This window comes from Notamacropus eugenii, chromosome 5, assembly GCF_028372415.1.
Source record: "Notamacropus eugenii isolate mMacEug1 chromosome 5, mMacEug1.pri_v2, whole genome shotgun sequence".
NCBI lineage: Eukaryota > Metazoa > Chordata > Mammalia > Diprotodontia > Macropodidae > Notamacropus > Notamacropus eugenii.
Genome location: NC_092876.1, coordinates 324,926,348 through 324,953,503, shown reverse-complemented (window position 1 = coordinate 324,953,503; position 27,156 = coordinate 324,926,348). Strand labels below are relative to the sequence as shown.

Below are 27,156 nucleotides of genomic sequence, written 5' to 3'. Positions count from 1 at the left end.
CGTTACGGAGATATCTCTCATCTGGTTAGAGCCCACCATGTATTCTTTGGTGTGTTCTAATCTTCGGAACTTCATTATCTTCGGTTTAGTGTTTACTTTGATAAGGGCATATTAGATATTCCTGATGGTCTTTTGTGTAACCAATATTTGGTGGGAGGGAGATAGACTGGCAATTTTAAATAGTCAGCTTCCCCTTGAGAGTGATAGGGGGAAATGGCATTGACTCTGAGTTCTCCAAAGTGTTATGCCTCTAGATTAAAAATATTTGAGGTATGGTGGATAACCTTAGTCCAATGCTCCTCTTAAGAGTCAGGTGAGGAAAATGACCACATGGTTATGCCTCCTATTCTCCACAAGGGGGAAATCACAGTCTCCCTTGAAAAAGGTTGGGCCAAATCCCAAATCAGGTATCTATCCATGCCACGTGTGAGCCAAGCTGTCTTTATATTTCAACAGATACCTCAAACATATTTTACACATTTTTTACGCATAGAGACTCGATAAGAGATCTGATGAACTGAACTGAAAACATTAATCCAATCAAACAGTCATGGTCCACCAACTCATTGCCTTCCCATTCCTTTTACCTAGACACTGATCCCATTTAACCTTCACTTGTAAGCCTAACCTTCCTCAGACTCAAGAGGGAATTTGCCAGTATTTTACTGACATTATCCAGTCTTGTTACTGATCACACTCTAATCATAGATACTTCAATCTCTAGAACATTATTGCTGAGCCAGTTTATAAATGGTGTGTGTTTGTGTGTGTGTATGTAAAAGAGAGAGAGAAAGAGAAAGAGAGAGAAAAAAGAAAGAGAGAGAGATACAAAAATAGAAAGAGAAAGTGTGGTTAGGAGGGCAGGAAATGTTTGGGTACAGATCCCCAGAAAATCTGAGTATTTCAGGAGTCCAAGTACAGAGCATTCAGGGTGAATGAGAGGAGGAAAATGACCTGCCTAAAGCAGAGCTTTACAGATAAGATATAAGGTATCCAAAATTAAGTTCTTCCAAACTTGTATGACAATCAATTTTCCACATAGTCTCAATGAGCAGGACTGAGGAATCACTATTATAAGCTACCCAAGAGGCATTTTATGTGATGGAAAGTTCCTCATTACCTGAGTAATAAATATGTTTGCATTGGCTTAGAGAGACCTACCCCTACTTGTTAGATTTTTTCCTTAAATCAGTCCAAAAAAACACTAAGAAAAAGAGCAAGCTGCCACTAACTTGCATATTGCTGTTCCATCCTGCATTATTGTGCCTTTAAAAAAACCAGATTTTTGAATGACCACAGTAGCTGAAGGAAGTAAAGTGTAAAGAGACAATGGGAGGAATGACTTAGTCTCTCCTTGAAACAATATGAATGGAAGAGGCCAAAAAAAATTTCTTTTCTCCCTAAATGGATCTAAAATGCTTCAGTCTCTGGAGCAAGTACCCTAAGTCACAACTCACTATTTAAATTAACATATATTAATATCAATGAATGAATTCATAAAGAATAATAAACACTTAGGGATAGGGACTACGCCCATGATTTTACTATGATTCAGGAACTACTGGGTTAAAAAAAAAAGAAAACGTTCTCTCAAACTTGTAGCTTGAGAGTTTCCTGAAGCACTTTGATATTAAGCAAGCTCCCTTCAGTCATACAGCCAATGTGTTCAGAGGCAGGACTTGAATCCAAGTTTTTCTCATTTTAATGCTGGTTCTCTAACTACTGTGCTAAGTTGGTTTATTGTGCTACCAAGTCTTTAAAAAAAATTTTTTTTTAAGTGTTATAATGATTGAAGGCAACTAGGCATCATGATGGATAGAGAGAGTGCTTGGGAGAGAGTCAGGAACACTTGAGTTTAAATCCAACCTCAAACACTTATTAGCTTTGTGACCCTGGACAAGTCACTTAACTGCTATCTGCCTCAGTTTCCTTATCAGTAAAATGGGGATCATAATAGCCTTTACCTCCCAGCATTGTTGTGAAGAGCAAATGAGATAATATTTGTGAAATCTTAGCACAGTATCTGGCACGTAGTAAGCACTGTATAAATGCTAGCTATTATGATGATGATGATGATGAAGGGATAGAAGTAGATAAAGGATGATTCCAGGAATGCCTTAGCCTTCTCTCTGAAGTACTAAAAAATGGGAAAGGTCTTCTCCCCAAAGAGATCGAAACAATTTTACTTCCCTGAAACAGGTACCCAATGGTAAGTCACAACTTATCACTTATAATATTGTATTAACATCAGTGGATAAATTCTCTGAAAATAATAAATATTTAGTAATGCTTATTTGCATGTTATTCATTCATTATGACTAGAAAAGGTATCAATACCAATTACCTCAACAGCCAAAGGCAGCAGAATGCAAAGGGCTAGAAATAAAAACTGTAGCAAGTACTGAAAGCAAATAACACATTTAAAAGTAATGTTTCAACCTAGAAGGAAAGAAACAAGCTTTTATTTAGCACTTACTATGTGGCAGGCATTGTGCTAATTGCTTCCTTACAACACCTCTGAGTAATAGGTGTTATTATTAGCCCATTTTACAGATGAGGAAACTGAAGCAAACAGAGGTTTAGTGACTTGCCTAGGATCACACAGCTAGTATCTGTGGTCGCATTTGAACTTAGGTCTTCCTGACCCAGCTCAACACTTAGTCGTCTAGCTGCCAACCTAGACCCAGAAGGAGCTATGTACCTTGTCTCAGACCCAACTTTTGGTGGTAGTGGAAGACAGATGAAGAGTGGATGGGGACCGAGAAAGGCTTACTTTGTACTAAATATTTTCCAAGATAGTAATAAGAAAGGAAAACACTATTTCCTAGACTAAGACATATATGCATGTCTTCCTTCCTTGGGAGGAAGGCTTGGATATATCCTGCCTGGTCCACATTAGGTCATCTTTCCACTTTTCCCTACTTGCACTTAGACGGATCACATTGGGAAGCATCTGGCAAAAGCCTTCACTCACCATATCGTTGCTATCCTCCCCATCCCCATTAAAAGCATTTCATTTTAACATATTAAGCACTTAACTCTAAAGGACAAAAATTAGTTTCTACACACAATATTGTTTCCATTATGGTTTTTATTAGTTCCTTCCTCTGTATCCTTTCCATTCTCTCTCCATGCAATTATGATGGACATTTATAAAGCACTTTGCATACATTAACTTCTTTTATCTTCACAGCAACATTAGAGAGTAGACTACTTCCATTATCACTAATTCATTCTAGAGGGTGTTGCTGAGTCAACAGCAAACAATTATTAAGCACCTACTATTCAGCACCCTATGAAACACACAATACGAACTAATGATAAACTTTCTCAAGGATATTTCTCTTCATATCTTTTTAGCACGAGAATGGAAAGAAAGGATATTTGTCCTGAATCAAGACAGATAATCAAGCCTAGAGATATCTAAACCTCCTTCTCCTAAACCAATTACCTTAAAAGTATAATCATTCAATAAATCAAATGTGGCTCAAATTTCTTTATAATCTCATATCAGAAGTATGACCCTGAAAAAAATAAATGGTCAACAAATATAAACAGCTAACAAGTAAAAGAGGATGCAGTCTCTCTTTGCTGCATTTGAGTCTGGGGAAGTAAGGTGACTCACTCAAGGTCATGGTGTTATAAGGGGAAAGGTCTCAGGGCCTTCTTCCCCTCTGAGGACATATGGGCACCCCAAAACAGAACCTTCTTGGTTTTTTGGTTTGTTTATTTCCATTCGAGTAAAGGGAGTAAAGTCTCTGACCAAGGGTGGATGAGCCACAGGAAATCTAGGAGCTGTAATTCAGGCAAGGTGTCAACAAGTATTATTAAACACCTACTATGCGCCAAACACTATACTGAGTACTGGTATTGCAGTCAGCCCATCAATGAGATTCTGAATCTTTGGGAGTGACCTTGTGACTCTAGCCCAACGTGACTCCTCCATCACATTCCACCTTTAGATATGAACTTGGTGGGAAATATATGTAGGAACTGAATTACATGTGGTACATACTCCCATCAGAGACTGAGAGGATAGAGGGGAGAGTGTGTACCAGAGGTACTGGGGAAAACACTTATATACTTCCTCTTGCAATATCTTTGCAGTATTTATCCCTGTAAAAGTTAGTGTATGTTAAGTGTTTAAATGAACTGCAGCACTAGCCATTCCTCTCCTACAAATTCAGACAAATGTAAACTGTGGGAGTTTGAGCCAATGAGAGTAGAGAGACACCTTTCCTCATACATCATCCTAGACCCCTGAGCAATATGTAGTGGGTCCAGCCCTTAGAGAGTGAGGCCAGAGCGTATCTGGCCACATTTGTTACAAGGGATAGATCTCTGTGTAGGAGGGTAGGAATATATTAAGTAATTAAGATGAGATAAAATCAGAAGATATCCACAATGTTTTCTATTTTTAAAGAATTAAGCAAGTCACTAAATTAATCTGAACCTCATCTATGCAGTTTGGTCATCTGCATTAGAGTGGTAGATCAGGTAATCTCCAGAATGTTTTCTGGTTTTCAGATTCTTTGTTGCTGTGCAATTGTTTGACTCATGTCTAACTTTTTGTCACTCCACTTGGGATCTTCTTGGCAAACATACTGAAACAGTTTGCCACTTCCTTCTCCAGCTCATTTTACAGCTGGAAAAACTGAGGCAAACAGAATTAGGTGACTTGGCCAGGGTCACTCAGCTAGTACGAGTCTGAAGTCAGATTTGAACTCAGGAAGATGAGTCTTCCTGACTCCAGGCCCGATGCTCTCTCCACAGTGCCACCTAGCTCCCCTTTAAATTTTGATTCTCAAGTCTTTCTCATGTCTAACCTAAATTCCTTATGGGAATTTGTTTTGCTTGATTGCGTTGATTTGTTACAAGGCTTTTGACTCACTTTTTTTTTTCAAAGCAGGGACAGATGGAAGGGAGAGAAAGAAATACTTGTTTAATTGAAAAAAATTTTTTAAAAGAGCCTTAAGCTCACTGATAATCACAACAGTGAAAATTAAAACAACTTTGGGTTCACTTTACAGCCTATATGAGAGAAGAAATATATAACAAGAAACAGAGATTGGTCAGCCATGTAGTAAGGAAAAGAGAATCACAGGTGAACAGATTATATTCTGCACTTCTACAAAAGAAGTGTACATTTATTTTGTCCAAAAGACCTAGAGGGAAATTTCCAACAAATTGAGTGGATTTCTGTGGATGATCCATAGAACATGAGAAAGAGTAACACAAGATTAAAAGGTACAGATGGGCTATGATCTATATCAATAGGTAGGTGTAATCATCATCGTTTATAAAATATACGTTAGTAAACTATTTTTGTCAAACTGTAGTTTACATTATATGTGTTCTGCCTATTTCATACAACTGAGTCTTTTTCTTGGAAAACAAAAACAAAAACAAACCTCTGGCAAATACCATTTCTTTAGGAGCTGAGATTACCAATCTTGAGTATAGGTCCAAGGTATTCCATGGTTCAATATTTTTTTAAAATACTATGTCTAGTTTGAGAAAGCTTCATTTGATTTTGAGAACATTGGAAACATAGGATCGTAGATTTAGAGATGAAGATTACCTTAGACATCCACAACTGAAGCTTAGGGTGGTTGGGTGATCTACCTAAGTCACACAGGTAGCAAGTGACTGGGATTTAAACCATGTCCTTTGTCTCCAGATCCTATAGGTTGTCCATTAGGCTCTCTGACATAAGTGTAAGTCTGATTCTCACTCTCTACTTACTTATCTTCATTTAATAATTGATATTATTTCCTCATTTTAAAAGAAAAATTATTGAAAGAAAAAATGATAATTATGGAAAGAAAAGTTGGATAAATGGTAGGTCATCTTGCAATTATAATATAAAATATGATTTAAATATGCATTAATCAAAATGTATTAATTGACATCAATTGGAAGAATTTGATTCAGTTTTATTCTGAATAAGAATTTAAGGAGCCAATTGAATCTACTTTATAATCCTGAAAAATGTGGCTATTGTTAGTAGTTTTGGCAGTTTTCTCTATTATTATTATTTTTTTTTTTTTGGTCTTTACCTAGAAGACAGACGTTAAGTGTTGCAATATCTTGGCAAGATAATTGTCTTGGTTCTTGTTACCATTTAAATGGAATGCTGAGTGTTGGCAGAACCTGGCATTAACAAGTTTCTTATTTAAGACCTTCAGTAATAAAATGTGGCATTTTCCTGCCCCCTGGGCCCTTTCCATTAAAAAGTCTTCTTTTAAAATTAGCTAATTAATTTAAAAAGAAGCCTTCTAGGCAAGAAGGAAGAGAAACAGAGCTAAAAGTGGCAAAACTTCAATAATTCTGGAAAAGGTCACAGAACAAAAATATTTTGTGCGTTTGTTGTTTGTCAATTTGTTCCATTCCACCTTGTAAGGGTTAGAGTTTAGGGGCAAGATTTTGCCCCGTGTTTTTTTTATTTTTCTTTTCTTAAACACCATTTTAATAATATTTTATTTTTCACAATTACATGTAAAAATAATTTTGACATTCATTTTTTTTAAATTTTGAGTTCCAAATTCTCTCCCTCCTTCCCTCTCCTCCCACCTCCCTGAAATGGTAAGCAATTCGATATAGGTTATACATGTGCGAATCATACAAAACATATTTCCATATTTGTCATGTTGTGAAAGAAGATACAGACAAAAAAACCCAAAAAAGTGAAAAATAGTGTGCTTTGATCCACATTCAGACTCTTATCAGTTCTTTCTCTGGATATGGATAGCATTTTTCATCATGAATCCTTTGGGCTTGTTTTTGGAACATTGTATTGCTAAGAATAGCTAAGTCATTTGCAGTTCATCGTCGTACAATGCTGGTATTACTGTATACAATGTTCTTTCTCTAATCAAAATTATCCATTTTATATCTCGTAATGTTCTCTATCTCTTGTTTGGTCATATATTCTTTCCTTTTCCATAGAGCTGACAGGTAAACTATTACTTGCTCTCCTAATTTTTTTATGGTAACATCCTTTATGTCTAAATCATCTATCCATTTTGACCTTATCTTAGAACATGGTGTAAGATGTTAGTATATACCCACTTTCTGCCATACTGCTTTCCAGATTTCCCAGCAGTTTTTGTTAAATTACCCTTTGTTTTGTACATTTATCTGAATATTTGATTTCATTAACTATAGATTTTTTAATTTAAAAAGGTCTTATTCTATCTTTTAAATAAAGTGAAATAAAGAAAAAACTTACATGAGGCATTGCAGTTTAATGGAATGAATGTTGGACCTGGAACCCAGGTTCAAATACTGCCTCAGTTATAAACTCTATAAGGAAACTGAGGTCCAAATAAATTAAGGGATCTACACAAGGTTTCAGAGGCAGCAAATGTATGGACTGGGACAGGATCCAAATCCCACAAACTAACCCTAACATAAATACAATTTTGATTCTTATTCAATAATGACTTGATTTATTCCATTAATTTCCATATTTATAAGAAAATAATTGTCGAAAGACATGTTGGGCAAGTCACTTAGGCTCACTAGATCTCAATTTCCTCATCTGTAACATGGTGATAATAGCATCTAACTAACACAATTATTGAGAAGATCAAATGCAAATAATGTGTCTAAGGAACTTTAAGGTTTACAAAGTCACACATAAATGCCTGCAACTTATTATTGTTGCTGAATCATTTTCAGTTGAGTCTGACTCTGTGACCCCATTTGGAATCTTCTTGGCAGAGATACTAGAGTAGTTTGCCATTTCCTTCTGCAGTTCATTTTACAGTTGAAGAAACTGAGGCGAACAGGGTAGTAAGTATCTGAGGCTGAATTTGAATTTAGGAAGATAAGTCCTCCTGACTCCAGGCCTGGCACTCTGTGCACTATGGCGCCACCTAGCCATCCCTAATTACTTATTATTTAGTAATATGTAAAATAAAGGAGATCTTTAAGACACAATGACTTTTAAGATTCTTTCCAGCCATCACCAGTCATCCTGATCTTGCCACTGGACTTTGATGACTGTGGAGAAAAGAGTAAGACTGGCAACTTTGCGCAGCTCTACCTCACTTACATCCAATTCACAAGCAAGTCACTGGTCCTCTTTGAGAAGGAAAGATGGTCAACAACAAAAAACTTTTCCAGCCCTAAATCTGTGATCCAGAGCTTCTCTCAAGAGAACTCTCTCACTTTTCAAAGTTCAAGAATGAGAGTTGGAGAGAAATAGTCAAAGTTAAATTTTTAAAATAAATTAATTAAAGACTTTTCTTTTGGACCTGGGTTACATTATATCTATGTATTTGACCTGAGAAAATAGAGCTAATGAAGTTTGGAAATCCAACAGCTCCGGGTGAAGCTAGAAATAAGACATGGACAGAAGAGGGCAATATGAATTTTGAGAAAACCCTGAACCAGGTCTGATGTTTGGAAGTATTTCATCTGCTGAGAAAATGTCTGTGGGGTCCTAAACTTCTCCCAACATTTTTCTGTAAATGGCCCGGTAAGCATGGTAGAATTGAGCTTACTTGAGAGAGCTAGGTAATACAGTCTTGCCACAAATGTGAGATCACATACCCGCACACACACACACACACACACACACACACACACACACACACACACATACACACACTAACCCTTCCAAAATGGAACCCTGAAATTCTAAATGTGTGTTTAGCATGAGGAGGCAAAGACTTCAGTAACATAGCTCATCTCTCAGGTTTTGAAATATACCACAGTGTTTCAAAAGTAAACTAATGTAAACGATAAGCCATACAATCCTTTTTTTCTCTTTTAATTTTGAGCAAAGTTTCTCAAAGTCAAAGAAGACAATAGGATGTCAAAATTCCAAACAGTTTGAAAATCATTTCCATTTATAACATCATAGATTTAAACTTATGGGAGGGATCTTATCGGCTATCAAGTTCAGTTCACCCTTACACTGTTTAGAGGTTTTCTGGGACAAGTCTGAAAATGTTTAGTCTTGAAGTATAGGCTAAGAATTGAAATGAAATTAGATACTCATAGACCATGTAGCATTTAAGGGTAAGTAGCTTAATAAGTAGATAGAGAGATGTATTTGGAATCAGGAAGTCCTGAGTTCAAATCTTGCCTCTGACACTTCCTAGCCTCTTTATGAACCTCAGCAAGTCCAGGAACCTCTCTGGAGCTCAGTTTCCTCACTTGTTGAAAAGGAATAATAATAATTCCTAATAATAATAATAAGGGATATAATAATAATCTCTGTGGTTGATATTAAGATGAAATAAATATATATGTATATATATGTATATACGTGAGCACACATATGAGCTTTGCAAAACTCATAATTGGTCAAATGAAATGGTTGGGATTGAATGACCTCTAAGGTCCCTTCTAGCTCTATATAACAGATTTTGATGGCAGACAGTAAAGGAGAATTAGGAAGCCTCTTGACAAAGGTGAAAGAGGAGAATGTAAAGCTGGCTTGAAGCTTAACATCAAAAAAACTGACATCTTGGCAACTGGTCCCATCACTTCTTGGCAAACAGAAGGGAAAGAAGTGGAAGCAGGGTCAGATTTTATATTCTTGGCCTCAAAGATCACTGCAGATGGTGACTGCAGCCATGAAATTAAAAGACACTTGCTTCTTAGAAGGAAAGCTATGGCAAATCCAGACAGCATACTAGAAATCAGAGACATCACCTTGCCCACAAAAGTCTGTATAGTCAAAGCTATGGTTTTTCCAGTAGAAAGGTATGGCCATGAGAGTTGTCCATACCACAAAGTGCCACAGGATCAACACTTTTGAACTGTAGTGCTGGACAAGACTTTTGAGAGTCCTTGGACAGCAAGGAGATCAAATCAGTTAATACTTAAAGAAATTAATTCAGGCTATTCATTGGAGGGTCAAATACTTAAGCTGAAGCTTACATACTTTGGCCACATAATGAAAAGACAGGACTCATTAGAAAAGACCCCGATGTAGGGAAAGATTGAAGGCAAAGGGAAAAGAGGACAGCAGAGGATGAAATGGATAGATAGTATTATGGAAACAATGAACATATACTTGGACAGACTTCAAGAGATACTGAAGGATAGAAGGGTCTGGTGTGTTATAGTCCATGAGATCATGAAGAGTTGGCTATGATTGAACAACAATAACAACGAAGCTCAATATGTCAAAGGATCTAATTAATGTTGGCTACTCCCTCCATCAACATAGACTAGTAACTCAGCCAAATATTGGAACCAAATGAGACATTGACAGATCACCCTTAAGGAAAAAAGCAACAACCCTGGTTTACTTAAGCCATCATATTGGAAGGGGTAGCAGGGAGGGAAGAGACAGAAACACACACATATGGAGAGTCTGGAGATGGCAATTTGTCAAAGATATGACACTAGTTCAGGTCTGTAGCCCTCCTTATCTCCATGAAGCAAGATCCAGTCATCAGGGTATATTGGGCATAGTGACTCCCTTAAAACTAGGACAAATGCCAAGCCTGAAAGGTTGTTATGCCCAAGGTGATTAGGAAGCTGTGTTAATGGCTGACCCCTAATCCCCTGGACCAAAGTAGTCTTAGCTTCCCTGCTTTTTAGGGGAAAAATTAGCCTCACTTACCTGACAGACATTGCTGCTACACCTTCTCATCCTATGCAATCCTTGTCCATCCTCCCATAGATACTAATACAGGCCTCCCACAGGCTGAAGGCTCTGGGTCTCTTATTGTTCTCTGAATACTCAATCAGTTCATCTCTTATGCCTTTATCTTGATAGATGACTAAGCTGCCACTTTTTCTGATCACACATTTCCTAGCTAAGATCTTTTTATTCCAAAAGATGAGCTAATCCTTTAGCAAGAAAGAAAGAGACAATATGTGGGCAGCCAGAGTGCCCCACTTGGCATTGGGAGAAGGCAAGAAAGACCTCCAACATTTTAGATCTCTCTCTGTCATTGTCTCCTCTCTCTCTCTCTCTCTCTCTCTCTCTGTCTTTCTCTCTGTCTCTGTCTCTATGTGTGTCTCTCTGCTTCTCTGTCTCTGTCTCTGTCTCTGTCTCTGTCTCTCTCTCTCTCACACACACACACACACACACAAGCTTTTAGGAGAACATGGACAAGCCTGTGTTGATTTCATTCTGCATTGCCAGAGGGAACACCCAAATTAATCTGATTAGAGATCCACTTTTTTGTCCCACTTTTTGAATACAAGTCGTCATTTTTAATATTCTGAGACCTGATTATGTTCCTTTGTGTCACCTGCAGCTCTGATCCTTCAGAAGCACTGGAATTTCCTCCTTGCAGATGTAAGGGTGGGGCCAATTAGCTCAATGAAGTTGCCCACCCCACTTAAAGGAAGTATTTATATCGCTTCTGTTATGGAACAGGTATTGTGCCAAGTGCTTTACAAATATTATCTGTATTTGATCCTCACAACAACTCTTAAAGGTGGGTGCTTTTAGTATTCTCATTTTACAGATGAGAAAACTGAAGTGGACAGAGGAAAAATGACTTGCCCAAAGTCAACACAGCTAGTAAACGTATGAGGTCAGATTTGAACTCAAGTCTTTGTGACTGCAAGCCCAGTGCTCTATACTCTGTAAGTCTCTATCAGTCACAAATGTGAGCTTCTGTAGGACTTTTCCATCTATAGAGAATTAAACTGTATGATACAACACCCACGATGATTATTTTAGGAAATATACATCTCCCTAGTTTATGTGTTACTTAATATTGATCCCAGGGAGCTCTGTTGTGCTTTGAACTTCTGGAGAGGAGAAAGCCATTCAACGGTTTTGGGTTCAAAACTCATCCATTATTGGTAGATAGATCCTTTACTCACATAAGAAAATAATCAGGTTTTAGTAATAGTGAAATTTACACAGTGTTTTAAGGTTTTAACAAAGCCTTTGAGATACGTTATTTCATTTTGGTGCTTTTAATAACACCACGAGGTAGTTGCTATTATTTTCCTCATCTTACAAATCAGGAAACAGAAACTTAGAAAGGCTAAATGATCTGCCCAGAGTTGCAAAGCTAACAAATGTCTGAGGCAGAATTTGAACCAAGGTCTTCTTGACATGAAGGGGAGTGCTCTCATTTTTACTATCTTTAGTGAAACAAGCTGGAAATTCTGTTACTTCCCCCACTCCCATTTTCCTTTATTATTACTGGTGGGAGAATAATGAGCTTGAATTTTTTTAAAAAGTTGGAGAATCAGATAGTACTCTGATTTTTCTAACTCTGCTTTATCTCAAAAAGATGAAGAAATGTAGCCTGGGGCAAGAACTGCCTGAAGTGTGAAGTGTAGTGAGAAGCAATGTGAATGGACAAGAAAAGATTTTTCCTACACCAGATTTTATTACTGCTAAAAGTGAATGGGTTGATGAGAAACCTCTTATTTATGTCAGTTTTCAGAGTTTAACTGTGAATTATCATTACTCATTTAAGAGTACAGACTTGTATAACATGAAATTCCCAAACCTTCATGATTATCAACCAGATCTTTTATTTATATGCAGTTACCTAAACTACCCATGATGAGATCATGGGATTCATCAAAATGTAAGCATTAAAATAGTATTTATAGATTTGTGTGTTTTTTTTTTTAACTTCTTGTCTCTGTCTCTAAGGAAGGCTTAGCTACTCCAATTTAATTGTTCATTAAATATTTAAATAGTGTCCTGCTAATCTATCTGAGGGAAATGGCAGGGGGGGAGGGGGGGAAGAGTTGTAGTTATTCTTTGAAAGAAAAATTTCTCTGTTTTTGACTTTTTAGTTCTATATTGTTTATAAATAATTTGGCAACTTATTTTTATTCATTGTTTTTAGCCTTTATGATAGATTCTAGAACTGTTTTAGCTGTTGTTCTTTTGAAAAATCTTATTTGAATTTCTCTGCAAAAGAAATAAGAACCCATTAATACCTGGGCTTATTTCTTTTGCTATCCCCTTTTAAATCCTGAATTTATTTTTTTTGCTTTATGCTTCTCCAACTTTTGTCCTGTTTTAAGTGTATTCATGGAATTGCTGGTACTAATGTGAGAAGTCCACTAATAATAAATAATACCTCAAATTCATAGAATCATAAAAAAAAGAAGGAACTATAGAAATTATCTAATCCAATTCCTCATTTTTTTAGGTGAGGTAACAGAGGAATAGAGTGGTTAAATAACTTGTCCAAGATTCCACAGCCAAATAGTCAGTGCTAGCACTGGTTAACTGACTAGGTTAATTCAGTTTAATTAACTTCCAGTTTTCCACCTTGCCACTTTTGACATCATTAGAATTGAATTATCCAGGTAATAGCTATAATTTCTGTAAAGACTACAGAATTCTGTAGATTACTAATCAGTAACATGCTAAACTTCCACTTAGCACAGAGTGAATGTAATTACTAAATAGTCATTGTTTCTCTTTTACCAGGGAACCCTGAGGGTCTTCCCCCTCCCAGTTTAATTTTTTTTTTTTTTTAATGATTAAAGGAGCCATCCCTTGAGTAACTACTTAAAGAAGCCTATTCATTGAATGGGTGTATCTCACTCAAAGTGAGAATGTGATAAGACCTTATCCTGAAATGGACAAGGTCTCCCATTGCATCCTGGGCCATCTCTAGTCATCCTGATGAATATCAGCCCACTGGACCCACACGGCTCAGGAGGAGAAAGTGAGGTTAGTGACCTTGCGCAGACCTCCCTCCCTCACTCAAATCAAAGTCAGCTGCAAGTCATGTCATCATCTTGATGTCATGGTCCTCTTTGAGAACGGAGGACAAACACAAACAAAAATCTTGTGTTTACAGGGTGAGGTATGGAGGTAGCTGGGAGAATTTCTACCTCCCTTTAAAGGCACCATTTTCAAGAAAATAGTTTTCCAAAAGTGCTACCTGATTGAGATCTAACAAGTGCACTTGTGTTTCAAGTTCTCCTTTCTTTCATTTCTACCCATATAGGAGTTGGATGGTTTTATTTCATACTTTTTTTTCCTTTAAGCTCTGTTAGTAAGATGGTACCATATTACAGTTGTGTGTATGTGGGTATATTATGTATGTATGTGAACATACATATGCACATATAGAACACATAACACATTTATACATACATATACACATATTTTACATACACACACATACACCTAAAGGTATTCAGATCCTGCCTTATATACTTACTAGCTTTGTAACTCTGAGCAAATTATTCAGTCTTTATTATATATCTATAACTTCTGGTGAGGAGAAAGCCGTTCAAAGGTTGTGAATTTAAATCTCCCCAAAAGCAGTATATCCTTTACTCACATAATAAAATGATCAGATTTTAATAATGGCACAATTTACATAATGCTTGCATATGTATCAAGAGACCTCTTACTTCTCAAAGTGCAAGAATGAGAGAGATTTGAAGAGAAATAAATAATAAAGGCTAAATTTAATTTTTAAAAGAATAAATCAGACTTTTCTTCTGGACCTGGATGACATTATATCCATCCATATCTGACACAAATACACACACACATACATACACATGTATACTGTTAAAAGCAATCTGATGTTCTCATGACAAAAATCCTATCACTTCTGTTTTTTAAATTATATTCCTGGTCCAAGTATCCTGAAGTGTTTTCAGAAAACATGGTCTAGAATATTCTTTTTACCACACAAGCAGATTTAACAATTAGATTATGTTAATGCCTCAGAGTGAATTATTGTTGGAATAAGAGGAGGGGAATACAAATGATAATTCTTTCTAGAGCTTTAGGATTTGGCTGGTGGTTTGAAGGGTCTCTACATTCATAGAATCCCCCCTTTTCCTTTCATAACAGTTAATAGCACTCAGTGGAAGGACCACTCTCCATGCCCAGTAGGAGAGATCCCAGGCAGGAGATTGATATGGACTCCACTCCACCAGAAATGAAAAAATAACTGTGAGAGAGGAGATAGTTGGATGCCTTCTAGTTCTTTTAAAGATTGATTCCTGGGACAGCTACAGAGCACTGGCCCTCTAGGACCTGAGATCAAATCTGGCCTCAAACACTTAATAGTTGTGTGACCTTGAGCAAGTCACTTGACCCTGTTTGCCTCAGTCTCCTCAAGTGTCAAATGAGCTGGAGAAGGAATTGGCAATCCTCTCCTATCTCTTTGCCAAAAAAAACCCTAAATGGGGGTCACAAAAAGTCAGACATGACGAAAAATGACTGAACACAACAATAAGGAATTGGCATGTATGTGTCACTTTAAGGTTTACAAAGTCCTTTAGATATATTATTTCATTTGACCCTGACAACAGCCCTGTGCTGAGGTGCTGTTACTATCCCCATTTAACAGATTAAAAAATCAAGGTCTAGAGAGGCTAAGTGAGTTGCCCAACATGACTTTCAACAATTATTTTCGTATAAATGTGGAAATTAGTGGAATAAATCAAGTCAGCATTGAATCAAAACTTATTGCCTCAAAAAAAAAAAAAAAAAAGGAAAGACTTATTTCTGTTTGGTCTAAGCTTGGGAGAGGAGGAATTACCACTGAAGGAGGCAGGCCTCCAAGTTTACCTGAGCAAGAAGAGGAAACTGTGTGTGACCTGGAAGAGGAGGTATGTAGGATGGAGATGAGGGGATCCCATGAAGCTTGGGAAACACTTCCTTTTCTTCTAGAACTTGTGGCTTTTGGAAACTTTTAAGAAATAGAAATTTATTGAAACAATTTACTATATTTTCAATTTCTGTAAGCCACATTTTAGGCTGTCCCAGTATAATTGCTATGAGAAATGGCGGTAACTCTTCAAAGCTGTTTAGGGTACTTCTATGAACCTGTGGAAGCTAAATCATAAGAACTAAAGGGCTGTTGGTTTTTTGTGGTTAGGGCGTTAGGTATTGCGATTGCTGTTTTTTCTTACTGTGGTGCTAGTCTTTCAAAATGCTTAACATTTTCATGGTTTTCTTCAGATTTAGAATACTTGAATCCTGAATTCATGACAGGGATGTATTGTGTTTTTTTAAAAATAAAGAAATGTTCTGTTTACTTTTATACATGGGTAATTTACACCCAGTGGCAGTTTTGTGATCCACCCCAGAGTCTAGGACTATCTGTTCTATGTCTTTGGATGTGGGATGATGGTTAGAGCCATTGAACCCCAGAAGAGTCAAAGTCTCTGTTCTAAATCTAAGACCCCAACTGCTTTGTCCTGATGAGAAGAGACATTTATTTCTCTTCTCACTTAACCCTTTCATGTTCTAGGCAACTTTCTAAGACTATAGACTCCATAGAAGGAGCCTTGTTGTGGTTGTGTCCAACTCTTCGTGACCCCATTGGGGGTTTTCTTGGCAAAGACACTAAAGTGATTTGCTGTTTCCTTCTCCAGCTTGTTTGGCAGATGAGGAAACTGAAGCAAACAGGGTTAAGTGACTCACCCAGAGTCACACAATAGAATATATGCGAGGCCAGATTTCCTGACTCCTGGTGCTCTATCCACATTGCCACCTGGCTGCTTCACAGAAGGAGTCCTACTAAACTCCAACCTTGGATTACTCCCACTATCTGCTGCATTGGCTCCTATTAGTGATAATACTACTGACCAAAACTGGAGAAAATCACTAAACCATGCTGACCACGGCCCTCCTTGCAACAAGGCAATCATTTTACAATTCGCTATCCCCCTCACCATAGCAGCTTTTTAAAATCCTTTCATCAGTCCTCAGTCCCCCTCATGGCACCCCACCCTCTCAGCTCACACTTCATAAAAATAAAAAGTGGCCATTCACCAAGAGCTCCTTCCACTCATTCCATATTACCCAGATATCTTCTAACACTAATCTCTTCATTCATTGCTGACTCAAAAGATGAAGTGGCCTGTGACTTGCTAAGGAGAGCCCCCTCTTTGGATACCCTTGATTCCATTCTGTCCTGTCTTCTCCAGGAGGTAGCCCTTTCAGTAAGAAAGTCTTCTTATTGTTGAATTGTGTCCAATTCTTTATGACCCCAGTTTTAGGTTTTCTTGGCAGATGCTGGAGTGGTTTGCCCTTTTGTTTCTCCAGTTCATTTTACACGGAGGCAAACAGGGTTAAGTGACTTGCCCAGGGTCACACAGCTAATAAGTGTCTGGGCTGGATTTGAACTCTGAAAGTCTAATTGACCTGATTTCAAGACCAGTACTCTATCCACTGCACCACCTAGCTGCCTTATCAGCGATACTTTCTCATTAATCTTCAAACTCTCCCTGTCTAATGGCTGCTTCCCCACTGCCTGCAAACACATCGCTGTCTGCTGCAGTCCTCAAAAAACATTCACTTAATCTGTCCATCCTTAATAATAGTTTACTGCTCTACTCCTCATCTTAATGACTAAAGTCTGTGAGAAAGTCATCTACAGCTGATGCCTCTACCTCCTCCCCTCTCATTTCTTCCATACCCTCTCTTCCGTACCTTCCCACCTCATTATTCATGGAAACTGTACCCTCAGCAGTGACCATTGATCTCTTATTTGCTCAATCTAATGGTCTTTGTCGATACAGTCCTTATCTTTGGCCTTTCTACAGCTTCTGACATTACCCTTTTCTCCTGAATGCCCTTTCCTCTCTAGGTTTTTGGGACACTGAACCCTCTCTCTGTCTCCCTCTCCCTCTCTCTCTCTCTGTCCCCCCACCTCCCCACTTTCTACTGTTTCACACCTCATTCTCAATCTCTTTTTGTTGAGACTTCAACCAGGCCCTCCCACTAAGAAGGGCTATATCCCAAGGGTCTGTCTCTGACCTTTTTCTTTTTCTCTCTCCATATCTTATAGCTTAACAATCTCATTAATACCCATGACTCTTCATGCAGAGGATCCTCAGACGTTTTCATCCAATCTTAACCTTCCTCTGGAACTCCAATCTGGTGTTACCAACTGCTTATGTCCCAGTTCTTTGATCCAATAACACTGGCCTCCTTGCTGTTCCGGGCTGTCTCCCTTGCCTGGACTGTTTTGCTTCCTCACTTACATCTTCTGGCTTCCTTGACTTCCTTCAAACTAGCTCAAATCTCATTTACACAATATGCCTTTCTAGGTTCCTTCATAGCTCCTGCCATTCCCTCTCTCCCCCAGTGCCTGCTCTCTGAGATTACCTTAGTTTTACACTATAGCTATCTGGTATGGACATATATGTTTGCATGTTTTCTCCCCATTAGCTGAGAGCACCTGGAGGATGGGGACAAGGTTTTTTGTCTTTCTTTGCATCCCCAAGGCTTAGCACTGTGCCTGACACATAGTAAAATCTTAATACATCCATATCAACAGTTCCCTGGATAGGTACAGGGAATTCACTTGCCTTGCAGAATCACAGGTTCATTCGCTGTTTTTATAATACTATCTACTTTCCATTAAATTGTAAACTTCTCTGTTAGAATGTAATCTCCCTTAAGATAAGAACAGTTTTGTTGTGTCTCTTTTTGCGTGCCCAGAGCCTAACTAATCCCATGCTGGCACATAGTAGGAACTTATATGTTTGTGGATTGTTTTTCACAGTCCATGGATCTTAAAAGATCTATGGAACTTTAAGATCATGGAACTTTAAAGCCTCATATATGTAGCAGGAGAGTTTGGATAAAGACTCTGCACAAAGACTCTAGAGCTTTAACGATCTCCACAGCTACTCACACGGAGAGAACAGCAGCCGCTAGCATGGAAAGTCTTGGTGCATGGGCTCCATGCCTGAAATGGGCAGTCGGGGGAGAGGCGGGGTGTCCACCCTTCAGTGAAAGGCCCTGAGATCCTTCACGCTGAAACATATATTATTTGAGGCAAAGTTACAGTATAATGCCAATGGTAAAGTTCCTTAGGACCAGCAAAGTGAGGGTATTTTCTAAATTAATTAATAAGGACCAGAGAAGTGTGAACGCGAAACGGAAATGTAAAGAATTTAATGCTAACATTATCCCTTCGTCCAGAGGTTGAAAAGTGGGGGAACAAGGGCATACCTATCCAACCGATGTTGTCCACCTCTCTCTAGAACAATGTCGATCACTATTGTTGGAAGGGATCCCTTTCTGAGGAAGAAGGTGGACTACATGGACTCAGGGATGACCCCCTCCTCCTCGAGGACCTTCCTGCCTTTCACCAGAGAGGTGGCGGGAGCATCGCAGTCCGTTCAAGTCCGATCGACGGGCACTGACCCTGCGGCCGCCTGTGTCCACGTATCTGACACCTGCCTGGAGAGTAAGAGCCTCGCTTTCCTAAGCCGAGAAATGAGAGGGAGTGGAAAAGCCTCCCAGACCGTCCCGGTGCTAGTGAACGATCGCTACGACCCTTTGGCACTGGGGAAGAGGGTTCAGAGACGTGGGGCCTGTGGGAGGCGAAAGGGCCAGGACGCGGCTGCTGCAGCCAGGCAGACAGAGGGGGCTGCGAGGAGGCTGGCAGGGCGAGGATGCGGGCAGGGCGAGGAGGCTGGCAGGGCGAGGATGCGGGCAGGGCGAGGATGCGGGCAGGGCAAGGAGGCGGGCAGGGCGAGGAGGCGGGCAGGGCAAGGAGGCGGGCAGGGCAAGGACGCGGGCAGGGGTCCGTCTGCGTGCCGCTAGACGAGAGACCCGCCCAAGCAACTCGGGCCCCAAGGTCCCCCGAAAGTGACCACCCCACCGAGGAGGCGTCTCGCGGGGGCTGTCCTGAAACGCCCGTCTCCGGGGCTGGGCAGGCTGGAAAGGGTTTTCTGGCAGAAGGTGGGATTGGAGCTGGGCTGGACGGGAAGGAGGAAGGGGCCGGGAAGGGGCCCCGCTGCCCTGGAGGCGTGAGCTCTGACGGGCTGGGTTCCAGGCAAGGCCAAAGCGAAGGCGAAGTAGAACCAAAGCCAGGCACCTGGCCTGACGTGTTAGGCTGAGGAGGCTGGAGGCTGGAGGCTGGCGCGGGTTCCCGTTCCTCTGCTTCCTGTCCTAGTTAAAAGTTCCTCGGAACAGCCACTAGATGGCGGTGTCCGTTCGCTCAGGCGTGGTGTGTGACGTCATAAGAGGCAGGGCGTATGCAGATGAGGGGACTTCCGGTCCCGGTTTCTCCGATCGGTTCCTGCGTCTGGAAAACAGTGATTTCGGTGGGTTCGGAGAGGCGTAGCGCCTTTTTTCTGTTGAAAGCGCATGTAGTTCGTGTGTGTGTAACGTGTTGTATGGGACGCGGAAGCGCCGCGTGAGTAGGCGTGAGTTAGGAGTGGGAGTGTGTTGGGGGAGAGGGCGCGTGGGGGAAGGCGGAGCATACTTACCTGGCAGGGGTGATTCCATGATCACGAAGGTGGTTTCCCCAGGGCGAGGCTTATCCATTGCACTCCGGATGGGCTGACCCCTGCGATTTCCCCAAATGCGGGAAACTCGACTGCATAATTTGTGGTAGTGGGGGACTGCGTTCGCGCTCTCCCCTGACCTTTTTCGTCTTAACAATAGAGTGATGAGTCTTTTGCCTGTATTTGAAGCTGGGGAGAGAAGGTCGTTATATGCGTTAGGTTTGAGTGTAAATACTACGCGTACTTGTTATAGTGTAGTGGAACACCGACAAGAGTGATTCTTGCTTTACGTATTACGTGAATCAGTATACAAGTGTTTGTTAATTTTGTTTTACTGCTGCTTCCTGCTTACAGTCTTTCGAAGTCTCTCGGAGAAAGAACATAATTTTTTAAAAAAATATTATCAGTCCTCCACCAGCTTTTTCTGTATTCTTCTCAGGCCCAGTCTTTGTGGGATTATTTCTCTTTTTAACCTCTCAGCATACATAACTCAGCCCCAACCTTTCTTTCAAGTTACGTTGGTTTAGAGTAGGCCTGCTCAACATTTGGCCCTTCTGGCCACTTAAGGTCCTCTGAGAGGATTTCAGGTAATCCTGGAAAAATGTGGACAGGTAAACCAGGCCTGCACAACTATACCACTGGAAGGCAGCAACAATAACTAATTATTAATAACGTTTTCATATATCAAGTAAACAGCTTAATTATTAGTCTTTAATGACTTCATTATATTCTGGATCTTTTATATCAAATTTTCCATTGAATTCTGGTCTGTTACAAATAGTGGAAAGTCTTTCAGGTCATCAAATATCCTTTTTTTTCCGTTCAGGATTATATTTAACCTTGCTGGGTAAGTTATTCTTGGATGTAACCCCAGGTCCTTTGCTATTCTAAATATAATATTCTAAGACCTATAATAGTCTTTTAGCTAAGATGTTGCTAGATCTTGCGAAATCCTGATCATTTCCCCACAGGATTTTTTTTCTCTTGTTGCCTGAACTCTTTAACCTGGGAGTTTTTAAACTTGGCTATGATATTTCTGTAACTTTTCTTCCTAGAATCTCTTTCAGAGATTTATGCTTCTTGGAATGTAGAGATGTGTCCTAATGGAGTTTTCATCGGCAACTACATTCGAAAAAGGCAAAGGTTAAACAGTAAGGGCTAATTGCATATTTTCCCTGTTGTCTGGTAAGTACACATTCTTATTTATTTCTAAGTACAATCGTACTTAAGTGCACTTGAGGAAGTTTGCAAGTATATCATATATGTAATTAGTTTAAATAGCCACTCTTGAAGAGATAGGGTGTGTGTGTGTGTGTGTGTGTGTGTGTGTGTGTGTGTGTGTGTGTGTGTGTGTGTGTGTGTGTGACAGAGACAAACAGAAAATTTTGGTGATAGTTTCACAGTCATCCAGAAGAGACTGAAAGCACTTGAGCCCCTTAACTGTCAAAAAGATATGCTATGGAGTTTGCCATCCTGAGCAACTAGTTGAGGGCTAGTACCTGTCTCTCTGAGAAGTAGGTAGGTGACAGTTCTGGGCCTGGCCTAAGGTGAACTTTCTCAGAGTTCTCACATTGTTGAAATACTTCAAGAGGTTACGTTGTTCATAAATTATATGACTTTAGTCTAACAAACTTGGGTAAGATATTGAAGACCAAAAGTTTATGGCAAAGGAAAAAAAATGGTTTCTTCCATTTATTTATAAATTAGGTGGGAGCTTAAAACTCATTAATGAGTAATGCATTTCAATTACTTTATGAGGAAAAAAATGAAATGATACCCCTTGAAGAATCTAGATAGAGGATAAGGATAATAAGATAAGGAAATAAGCAGGTAGCAGAAGTTGGAGGGATAAGAGCTAGTGTGGTTGTCCACTGTTGCTAAACTGAATTTCTCTCAAAGAATGTAACCCTAAGATCTAGAACTGGTTGGTAGACTATGAAGCAGAAGAAAGGTTGAGATTTTGATGTTGCTTGAGTTCAGTGGGCACCCCAGTGAATGAAAGGTGAATTTAGCTATGTCAATTTTTTTTTTTAAAGCATACAAATTATTGTGCATCTTTTAGGGCTAGGATTGTTGAGAGGAGGAAAGAGTGGCAGAATACAACCCTACCTATACTTGTAACGTATAATACTAGGCACAGAGATTTCATTGGATTGCAGTGAACTGATTTGCACCCCTGTGGTTTTGGAGACTTTTTTTTTTTTTTTTTACTGCACACAGGCTAGAAACTAAATCATTTTTGCTCTCTCTGCATTCTGTTGTTCTCTAACAATTGGAAAGATTACTTTCAGGAGCTTCGTTTTGTCTCAGCCTAGCAAGGACAGTTAAGGAAGGGGGTGTCCCCCTAACAAGAGAAAGATTATTTTATTGAAAGTATAGAAATGGTGGGAAAGTAGCTTAAAAGCCAGTCCCAGGCAGCATCTGCACCAGAGTAGTGAAGCATGCTCAAAAGATTCCTTTTTTCTTTGTCTTATTTTCTTAGTAAACATCAAATAGCCTTTTCATACACACAGAAAAACAAGTATTGGTTAAGTGCTTACTGTGTATCAGGCACTGTACTAAGTACTTTGCAAGTATTATCTTATTTGATCCTCACAATAACCCTAGGAGATAGATGCTTTTATTATCCCTGTTTCAAGATGAGGAAATTGAAATGACTTGCCTAGGGTCACACAGCCACTATATCTGAGACTGGATTTGAATTCTGGTCTTCCATTGTACTAAACTAGCTGTCTGGGAAAAGCAAAAAAAAATTAGGATTCTAAATGAAACTATAAATCTCCATGTCATACTACTTGCTTAAAAAAAGATATATTGGGGCAACTAGGGGGTGCCATGAATAGGGCACTGGCCCTGAAGTCAGGAGGATCTGAGTTCAAATTTGACCTCGACATTTGACACTAGCCATGGGACCTTGGGCAAGTCACTTAACCCCAAATGCCTTGCCTTCCCCCACTCAAAAAAAAAAAAGGTATACACTACACTTATTTCAAAACTACCCTTCTCATATATGCTTCCTTCTAACTTCTTTTAATTCTCTTCTGTGCACTAAAAAAAAAGTTACAATGTCCCTTTTTTTGGACGTTATTAGTAACTTTCCCTTTCCCTTACACCCATCCAAATTAAAAACAAAAAGAAAGGAAAAACCCACCCTTGTAACAAATAAGCACCGTCAAGCAAAATGAATCCATACAGTGGCCACTTTCAAAAATGTTTATCTCTGAACCTGTATTTATCACCTTTGTTGTCATTTCCATTAGACTGTGAACTCCTTAATGGCATGTCTTTTGTCTCTTATTCCCAATGTTTAGCACAGTGTTCGTTGGTATTTATCGTCCTCAGTCCTTTAGTCCCGTGATCCTGTGGAACATGCTGTCCATGGGGTTTTCTTGGCAAAGATACTGGAGTAATTTGCCTTTTCCTTTTCCAGTGGATTAAGGTAAACAAAAGTTACGATATATTCAAGGTCACACAACTAGAAAGTGTCTGAGGCTGCATTTGAATTTAGGTCTTCCTGACTTCAGGTTCTACCTACTGAGCTAACTTAGCTGTCTCCCGACTTGTGTATAGTAGGTGCTTAATAAATGATCGTAGCTCATCAGGAGATGGGAGAACATATTTCATCATAGGTCCTCTAAGCGATATGGCTTATTATTGCATTGATCAGAGTGCTTAAAGCCTTCAAAGTTTTCTCTGCAATGTTGCAGTTTGAACTAGGTAGTGCCTGGGATGCTTAGAAATGTTTATTAAAGTAGTGAAAGTAAACTATATATCACAAGTTTTCAGCTCTTCCACAATCGGCTAACGGCAATCTAAATGCCCTGCAAGCTTGGGGTTTTTTTTTTCAGATCTTAATCTTTGAGAATTGGAAAAATTGTTTGCTTTTGACTGTATGAGCCACTATTTATTCTCTACAAAATTACCAATTTACGATGCATAAATTTGTAATGCAGTCTTAGTCAAGAAGTCTCTTTTTTGCCACGATCAAAATTCGTACTGACTTTTACCACCTAGACATGTGCATTTTCAATAGAAAAACACCTTCCACTGTGAAAGACATACAGCACTTCAGATAGAACCTAAAGCACTACCCTGTCGAAAACTTTACCTTCAAGCTGTTACACTAAACTGTTCTGTTGTTAAGACGAAAAAGGTCAGGGGAGAGCGCGAACGCAGTCCCCCACTACCACAAATTATGCAGTCGAGTTTCCCGCATTTGGGGAAATCGCAGGGGTCAGCCCATCCGGAGTGCAATGGATAAGCCTCGCCCTGGGGAAACCACCTTCGTGATCATGGAATCACCCCTGCCAGGTAAGTATGCTCCGCCTTCCCCCACGCGCCCTCTCCCCCAACACACTCCCACTCCTAACTCACGCCTACTCACGCGGCGCTTCCGCGTCCCATACAACACGTTACACACACACGAACTACATGCGCTTTCAACAGAAAAAAGGCGCTACGCCTCTCCGAACCCACCGAAATCACTGTTTTCCAGACGCAGGAACCGATCGGAGAAACCGGGACCGGAAGTCCCCTCATCTGCATACGCCCTGCCTCTTATGACGTCACACACCACGCCTGAGCGAACGGACACCGCCATCTAGTGGCTGTTCCGAGGAACTTTTAACTAGGACAGGAAGCAGAGGAACGGGAACCCGCGCCAGCCTCCAGCCTCCAGCCTCCTCAGCCTAACACGTCAGGCCAGGTGCCTGGCTTTGGTTCTACTTCGCCTTCGCTTTGGCCTTGCCTGGAACCCAGCCCGTCAGAGCTCACGCCTCCAGGGCAGCGGGGCCCCTTCCCGGCCCCTTCCTCCTTCCCGTCCAGCCCAGCTCCAATCCCACCTTCTGCCAGAAAACCCTTTCCAGCCTGCCCAGCCCCGGAGACGGGCGTTTCAGGACAGCCCCCGCGAGACGCCTCCTCGGTGGGGTGGTCACTTTCGGGGGACCTTGGGGCCCGAGTTGCTTGGGCGGGTCTCTCGTCTAGCGGCACGCAGACGGACCCCTGCCCGCGTCCTTGCCCTGCCCGCCTCCTCGCCCTGCCCGCCTCCTTGCCCTGCCCGCATCCTCGCCCTGCCAGCCTCCTCGCAGCCCCCTCTGTCTGCCTGGCTGCAGCAGCCGCGTCCTGGCCCTTTCACCCCCTCACGTCATTCAGGTGTGCAGCAAGCCCCTCTGACTCTGCCTAGGGCACACCTCTGTGGCTCCCAGCATCAGTGAGGCAATCGTGAGAGAGCTGCCCTAAGTCCACCACATACACAGAAGGCAGCCATCTCACCTTATGGATACCTATGGTTGTAACCAGGGGCAGCAAATTCACAACCCTTCTCTCACTCCCAGAAGAGAGATTTGGTTGTTGTTTTCATGCTGTTTGGGGTTTTCTTGGCAAAGATACTGAAGTGGTTTGCCCTTTCCTTCTCCAGCTGATTTTACAGATGAGGAAACTGAGGCAAACAGGGTAAAGTGACTTGCCCAGGGTCACAGCTACGGAATTGTCTGAGGTGGGATTTGAACTCAGGTCCTCCTCACTCCAGGCCCAGCACTCTATCCACAGCACCACCTAGCTGCCCCAGAAGAGAGAGACAGAGACAGAGACAGACAGACAGACATAGAGGTTCAGTACTAGCTCTTGCTTTTCTTTATTCAATCCTAGAGGCTAAGGGTGCTCTCTGGAAGTACACCAGCCTTAGGATGAAAGGAAATGCTGGGTCAAATAAAAATGTTAACCACCTACATTTCTACCAGGGTGCTCTAGCTGAACAAACTAGGTTAGGTGTCATACTCCATATTGTACCTCCAGCTGAATCTGTAGTATGGTACCTCATAGTGATTCCTAACTAGAAGTATGTGTTCTTTACAGTCATGGAAATCCCTTAGTTTTGGATCTCGTATTGGGTAGGGAGTACACCCTTTATTTGCCATCAATATTCAAGGACAGCACATTTCATCTTTGACCCTGTAGCAACTTTGCTCACATTATTCAACATTATTAGGAATGATTCTGAAGTGTTAACCACCGTGGCTAGATGTTCCTTATAGGCCAGGATATCTCTTTTCCTGCGATGTAGATCAAAGCCCAGAACTGTCCTCTACACAACTCAGATCACAAATTCCACAACTAAATTTTAAAATTTCTGTATAAATATGAATATTTAGGGAAAAGGCATCATTGGTAGTTGGAGTTTCTATCACCCAAATATAGTCAAATCAGGTGAACAGGCATTTACTCAATGCTTCCTATGGCCCTGGAACTAGATTAAATCCTAGGAATACAAATACAAGCAGAAAGAAGACATGTTCCTGCCCTCAAAGACCTTAGGTTCTCATGGAGAATTTATAAAAGGAAGCTGAAAAGGCCAATGTGGGTTGGAAGAGAGAAGGTATCTGTGAAAGGACATGGTAGAGAAAAACCTTGAGACTCAGGAGTGGATCCTAGAAAGGAATTAAAAGGGGGTACTTTCCTTAAAACAGAGGTTTTAGGAGCGACCAGCCAGTGGGAAATGGACCACTGTGGCAGAGCATATTTCCAGTGTATGAAGTCTAGAGGTAGAATGAACTTTCAGGGTGAACTCCCTAGGTGTGATTAAAAAAGATATTAAGACCAAGATGTAATGTAAAAAATTTTTAAATTAGAATAGTAAATTTTGAGAAAAGCAACAAGAAGAGGCTGTTTCCTCTAAGAACTATATACACATGTATACGATTGACTTCCAAATTTATCTGCCATGAAAATTCAGACTTTAAGTATATTTTGGTAACAAATTCTAAGGTTTTATTACATGGAAAGGTTCCCAGCTATTTTTTGTTGCTTCGTCATCCTTTGTCATCCCTCTGTTGCCCAATATGAAGAGATGACCATGAGCCAATGATTGACCCTGATTGGCGTCCTGTGGCCTGCCCTTCTACTCATTCACTGGGCCATGTAGATGTTCTGACATCCATTTATCATCCCAACCCTGCAAAGCCTGCTCTTCAGCTT

General features: G+C 40.4%; 2 non-coding genes across 2 annotated transcripts; one reads left to right on the top strand and one right to left on the bottom strand.

The window, feature by feature from the left end:
* Positions 1-20,158: 20,158 nt before the first annotated feature.
* LOC140509421 (U1 spliceosomal RNA) lies at positions 20,159-20,322 on the top strand. The gene has a single exon (XR_011968740.1). It is a non-coding gene; the product is annotated as a U1 spliceosomal RNA (small nuclear RNA).
* A 4,017-nt stretch (positions 20,323-24,339) lies between these two features.
* Positions 24,340-24,503, bottom strand: LOC140509408 (U1 spliceosomal RNA). The gene has a single exon (XR_011968732.1). It is a non-coding gene; the product is annotated as a U1 spliceosomal RNA (small nuclear RNA).
* Positions 24,504-27,156: the final 2,653 nt, after the last annotated feature.